Source organism: Hibiscus syriacus, unplaced genomic scaffold, assembly GCF_006381635.1.
Source record: "Hibiscus syriacus cultivar Baekdansim isolate YM2019G1 unplaced genomic scaffold, ASM638163v2 tig00111505_pilon, whole genome shotgun sequence".
NCBI lineage: Eukaryota > Viridiplantae > Streptophyta > Magnoliopsida > Malvales > Malvaceae > Hibiscus > Hibiscus syriacus.
In genome coordinates this window covers 15988-22873 of record NW_024063108.1, presented here as the reverse complement: position 1 = coordinate 22873, position 6886 = coordinate 15988, and the positions used below count along the sequence as shown (strand labels likewise).

Below are 6886 nucleotides of genomic sequence, written 5' to 3'. Positions count from 1 at the left end.
ACACGTGTCATATTTATATTTTTTATTCTTAAAAAATAAAAACAAAATATTATTTAAAAATATTTTCTAAAAATAATTTGAACATGACACGTGTCACTTAATGGTTTTTTAACGACAAACACCTAAAAGTGTAATGGAAAAAACATTAGACACATATTTTTAACAAAAAATTCTTTAAGCACCAAAATTTAATTTTGAGAATAATTTAGACACTTATTTTTATATTAAACCTAAATGAAAATCGACCAATACAATATTAATCCATTCCGATAACTAACTTAACTCGATCTATTATAAACTCAAATTAAATCTGAAATAGATCTGATCTGTTGCACCTTGAGCTAAAAACCACGATCACTTAGCAGTTAAACGAAAAAGAAGTTTGACGGATTGTTCGTGGACTATTTGTATATTTATATTTATTTATTAAATTAAATAAATTAGTGTGAATAAAATTTTTATGTTCATTTAATAAATAAACGAATACGAATAAAAAATGTGTTTGATAATCTAATTTCAAATCGTCTAAAAGACTTATATCTTTTAGGGAGATATGTATGAAAATAAAAGATCGGATTATCTGTTCAATACAATTTTCTAATTCACAGCCACACTTAACAAATGGCATATATGAATTAATATCATCATTTGTAATCTAGCTGGTTATAATAAATAGAGTAAAAACATAACAGCCCCTAAACTTTTATGGCAAATGCATTTTGGTCATTGAACTTTTAACACTTGCAATACAATCCTTGATTTTTTTAATACGTTTTCGTCACGATTAATGTCATCAACGGCCGTTGATAAAGAGTGACATGATATGTTAAATTATTTTTCCAAAACAATCCTAAAGTTTTCTTCCAAATTAGTTACTGTCGACTTCCTTTCTCTTGTGTTGTCATCGTCTAGTGTTCTTTCGATTGTCATCACCACTAAACAAAACACCCATCATAATTAAGAGTTGCATTGTCTTCCCTAGATTGTCGAGCTATTCATCACCTTCATTTCATGCAAGTCTCAAACACCACAATCACGAGCCACAACCAGTCCAACCAAAACTCGAGCCATCATATCGAAACGAAGTAGTTGTCAGTCAATGCCAATGGTAGGAACCAGGAATGTTCTATTTAGCTAGAAGATTAGCACAATTCAATTTCAAGCTAATAAAGCAGTTGACAGTTATGGATCAAAAAATTTTAATTTTTAGTTTTGATTACGATTTGATAAAATTAGAAGGTTTTCCGACGAGTTTGAACCGAAATAATAATAAGAAGGAAGAGTTCAATGATATTTTCGAACGGAAAATCACAGAAAGATTGAAGAAACAACGACGAAAAGAAGAGGGACAATTGTCAATTTCTATCTGAAAAACTAAGGGACATTTTTGGAGGAGTATTTTAATGTGTCTCACCAATTTTTATTAACACAAATGACGACAGTAATCGTAATCAAAATGAATTAAATGTTAAGGGATTGTAATGTAAGTTTTGAAGTTCAGTGATCAAAATGCAAGCACACTAAAAGTTCAAGACCATTTATAAAGTTTACCCTAATAAATATAAATTTTACAAATTGACTTCAAAATGGTAATGAGAGTTTTGTAAAGTTTTCTTCTAGTCCATGAATATATATTCTCTCTTTCTCTCCGTATGTATGTATGAATGTATTACTTACAATGGAGATTTCTTTTAATGTTTTATCTAACCGGAGTGCGCCGTTTCGGCTGCAATGCCACGGACATGGAGCGCAGCCGGTTTATTATCTCTGTAAACGATGGCCTGCTCGATGGCTCAAACAACCAACATTCTTCCATTAACTTTCTCCATTCCGGATCGCATCGTTCCGGTATAGGAGGTCTCAGTGTGTTGTTTACAATTCCGCCTTCATTCACATAATTCAGACAACATCATTTGCAAATGTAGCATGATACCAGCATGTGAAAATGGAGTAAAACAAATGAATTCAACACTTTTCATCTGAATCACTAAGGTGTAAAACACTTTTCGGCTTTTCATAACGACGGTTGAAGAACCGAGTCGGCTAAGTTCTAGGAACGGAGTGACTATACGAACTAAATCGGAGTGAGCCCCGGGTTTGAGATGTTGAAGTATTTAGCCTAAAGTATTGATATGAAGTTATCAGAAATGTACCAATAATTTCACCACAATGCATGCTTGCATATGGCTCTTCTCCAGTCAGGATCTCCCAAATTGCAACACCAAATGAGAAAACATCAACCTGCAGTAGCAATGAACAAGCACATAATGATCTTTCCTCTTGAACAAGTCATTCATTCCTCGATTAGCGTTATATAAGTGCACGGTTTTAAGTTACAGACCTTCTCTGAAACCCGGGTACTACTGCCGTTCAACAACTCTGGTGCCATCCATGGCAGCGTTCCACGCACTCCACCAGATACGAGAGTGTTCCGCTTGATTCTTGACAACCCAAAATCTGCAACCTGCACATCATCAGGTTAATTCTCGTCTTTGATCGATCTTTCGACCAAACGTGCTACTCATTACCTTGCAAATGGGTCTTTGAGGATCCTTCAAGTTGATGAGCAGATTGTCGCACTTCAAATCGAAATGAACAATGTTTTTGGAATGCAAGTATTCCATGCCGAAAGCTGCATCCAGTGCAAGAATAACCTTCCGACAACGATCAAGTGCCCTGCAGAAACGAGCTTTGAAGTCCATAAACCTATTTAGACAAGAAATTAAAACAAAAATGTAATGACTTGCCCACCTATCTTTCTTTAGTAGGGCATTCCTCAATGATCCATTCACCATATATTCGGTAACAGTTGCCATAGTTCCTTCAGGTCCATCTGTGACAACCCCATAGAATGAGACTACATTTGGATGATGAAGTTTTGATAGAATTTGTGCTTCCCTCCAAAATTCATTTGTCTGTAAAAATTTTCCAGTTAGGAATACTGAAAACAACAGAAACTTTTACCGATACGTGTCCACAAGTGCATCGGATACGGGTGTTTGCATGAGTACTTCACGAAAATTGATGAATTGGAGCAATATAGATAGAAGATATGTTTCAAGTAATTGAGTGATGTTTGATGCCAGGGGACAGTTCTAAATGTCAAACAATGCCATTGACGTTTTCAACAAGCATATGGAAAAAGAATTCAGAATATACAACACTAATAAAAGACCCACCAACCGCTCTCGCTCCGATGGCCTGCCGGAAAAGCAACTTTCTTTGATTCTCTTAACAGCAACATCTGTTCCTCTCCATTTTGCATAATAAACAGTTCCGAATGTACCGGATCCTAGCTCCTGAAGTTCTTCAATGTCAGCATTCTTTATAATCTGCTACATATATGCATGAATCAGTATGTATAACATTTGAAGTTCTTTATTTCGAATGTTCGACGCATTCGAAATAAGTGAATCAAGAAAAACGTAGACTAGAAAAGTTAAAAATCATTCATCTTATAGAAGTAACCAAGTTAATTTGACACTAAAGAAATCTACCGCAGAAACTTTAAATGCAGATTAGTTTAACACTTGTGCAAGTAGCCAAGTTATTCATCGAGTGGATTCATTTTGACCAATGGCTAAAGAGCAAAGTTTGGGGTTTTATCAAAGTTACATGCACGAGTAGATCGGACCTGTAAACCATGGATTTCAGCTTCGATTTCAACCTTTTTTGCATCAATAATAGTACCGTCTGCACTTTTTCCACCACTCTTCATTTCCTATAAAAAAAGACGAGGTAGTTGAAATCTAATGTGAAATATCATGTATCCGAAACCATCTAGATGAGGTAAAATTGCTACCTTATGATTAGACTTCTTCTCTACCTTTGATCCTTCAGTAGATTTCGTTTCATCACTGGTCCCATGTTGAATATGTGGCACAACAGCCGAAGAAGAGGGGACGTCAGCTGGTGTGTTACTAGTAACATCTTCGATGATAACAGCCGATTCTATCACCTTGCTATTGTATGTATTAGGTGAAGGCTGTGATTGGACGCTTGAAGTTTCTTCGAATTTCGACCTTTCGTAAAAGTATAGGCTCCCGATTACCTCTGCTGACTTGTGGTTGGGGCGACTTGCAGCTTCTTCACCATGGAGAAATGCCTGCCTACTTGAAGCATTGTCTGTGGTCAAGTTCTGAAAAAAGTTTCAGAAACAAGATGATCATTCCTATGAAAATTCAACATCATAGTGAAAGAACTTCCTGGTGAGTGGAGTTATACTTACAGAGCCTGATTTAGTTGGTTCTTGGTTAGCCAATTTGCGAGGTCTAACAGGTTGTAGTTTAGGAGATCCATGTGCAACAGATTGACCGCTACCCGTTTTGGTTATAGCACATTGTCCATCCCTAGTGGTACTTAGGTTTCTGATATGTAATTCAGGTTTTCCCGTGTTTAATTGATGACCAGGGAGTTGATCCCTCGTATCTGCCGAATTCGGGGCAACGATGACCGGTAAAGAGAACAATGAATCTGCAGAGCTAGCTAAATCTTCTGCACGAGGTGAAGCACTAGGCAAGTTCTTATCTGTTATGGAGCTATTGCGTGATGCAATTTCGATTTTTCTCCGATTGTTCATTTCTAGATTGCAAGAGTCGTTATACAATGCTAACGATGGCGATTTTTCTCTTAAACTATTACATTCGGTCTGTGACGCGGATCCTTTCAACATGGAATTGTACCTCTCATCATGTCCTTGTAACTGTGAGTCAGAAAGTGCCCTTTCCATAAGAGTGGTTTGGTCAGGAGTCGAGGTATTTTGATGATGCAGTCGAAAGTGATTACAATCTCCACTCGGACTACGATTATGAAAATGCTTTTCGCGAGATTTGTTACTCAGAATACTTTCCAGTAGATGTTGGTTATGATTCTGGTGGTTCATAAATGGAAGAGGTATATGAGGATGATTATTATGATAGCTAGTGGCATCCATATAGTAAGAATTACCACCCGGATGAGTCTCCATGACGTACCGATTGATGCCTTCATTGCTATGATCAAAACACGATGTATCTACCACATACTGCAAGTTCGATTTACTAGGATTTCCTTGCTTACCTTGACCTGGAGATAGAGGGGGCGAATAATTAAACGATCTGCTTGGTATCTGAAGATTAGTTAAAAATTTAGCAGCTGGATGTGAGAACATTCTTGAAGTATTAGGTGAACTTGGACTATAGTCCTTATTCTCGAAACCATGAGCAGACGTCGGAGAGTCTGTATGAAAACTATGACTATAATCCGAAGCATTTCCGAACTGGTTTGCTTGACTTGCTAAATTCTGCCCACTTGCATCCAGCATACCATTAACAGCAAAAATATACTGATAATCAATGTCATGCTGTCGTGGAGTATTCCTTCCTTCAAAAGAACCAGGACTCTCATGTTCATTTAATGACACGAGAAATAGCCGCAGTCTTTGATAACCACCATTCCGTTCCAGTTCGTGATATTCCTCGATCATATGTTGAAGATCCTCATCCGAACAAACAGATATTAGAGCATCCAGGTCCTCACCAGGGAGCTGGTACTTAATTGTATGAGGTTGGTTGCAAATTGCAGCCGTCTTCCTAGCGAGTTCTTCATAGGTTAGGTTTTTCTTAATCGATATGATCCGTGTCTCTCCACCTACATATCTAAGTTTCCCATCATTTGGCCTTGGTAATATTCTTCCTCCAAGCTGCAAAGAAATTTCATTTTACTCACAAATGTGCCTTCCGTAAATCCGCCGCTATTCGAGTGGCTCAATTGAGAGGACTCCACTACACACAGAGGAGAGACGGTTGGCCATGGTGACAATGGATCAATGTAACTTGCTTCTGAATGCTGAACAAATTCTGTCCATCAGAACCACCAATTAGCCACTTATATCTGCTAAAATGATCATGATAACTCTCTACTTCGGTCGGACACGAACGTCCTGTTCCCAAACCATAATTTGGAACATTTGAACCGTATTCAGATTCCTTCCTTCTAAATTCTGGAATGCCTTTAAGATCCTTGTAAACCTGGTGACAGTTCTGATTGTTATTAAAACCCGCTAGCCTTGATCGACTATAGTCTGCATCCATTGTCACTGCTATTCTTCTTAAAGCACCGGTATGCTTTAAAAACTCGGTCGAAAACTCCTCACCCGTCTGCACACAAATATTATCCGTATCCCCATCGGTAGAACCTCTGTCACTCGAATCAACCATTTCTTTACCATGGCATGACTTGAGGCTCGCACCGCTTGCCATGGTTTCGATCAAACCTAATTCTTGTTATGGTTACCGTCCGTGCGGATCGAATCAATATAATCTTCTTTCGTTTCCCGAAATCCAATGGTAGTTTCGTCTCAAACACCTTTGAATCCCATAGCATTGTATGCTTATTTCCATAAACCAACTCCACCAAACTAAGAACTCAAAGAACCGAATGCTAGATAGCACTCGATCATCACGAGACTCAACAGCATCGAATACTTATTTCTGACAAAAAAACAACTTGATTCGAACCATGATTGGGGAAAACCAAAACAGATGCTACACAAATTTTCTCCATGGAGTAATCTCCATAATCACACTAAAATGTTCATTCAAAACCCCAAGACAAACAATCATACAGTTCATCTTCAACAATTAGAGCCTCAAGACACAAAAGGCACAATCCTCGTTTTTCAAATCCAAATAGCAAAGCAAAAATACGACAGAATCAATGCTTCCATGGCTAAAAACCGGGTTAAATTCACCCAACGTGACAGAAAACACTGAATTAAACAAAAGGGTGTGCTTCAAATCAATCCATACATTAAATTTTCTTCCATAGAATGACAATGAATGGTACCTCTTTGTTTGTTGAAATGTTGGGGAAATTGGACATGAATTTTGAGCATCGAAATGAAAAT

The 6886-nt window shown here is 37.4% G+C and overlaps 1 pseudogene; it reads right to left on the bottom strand.

Moving 5' to 3' along the window:
- Positions 1–1699: 1699 nt before the first annotated feature.
- Positions 1700–5831, bottom strand: LOC120164122 (annotated as a pseudogene).
- Between the last annotated feature and the right edge of the window lie 1055 nt (positions 5832–6886).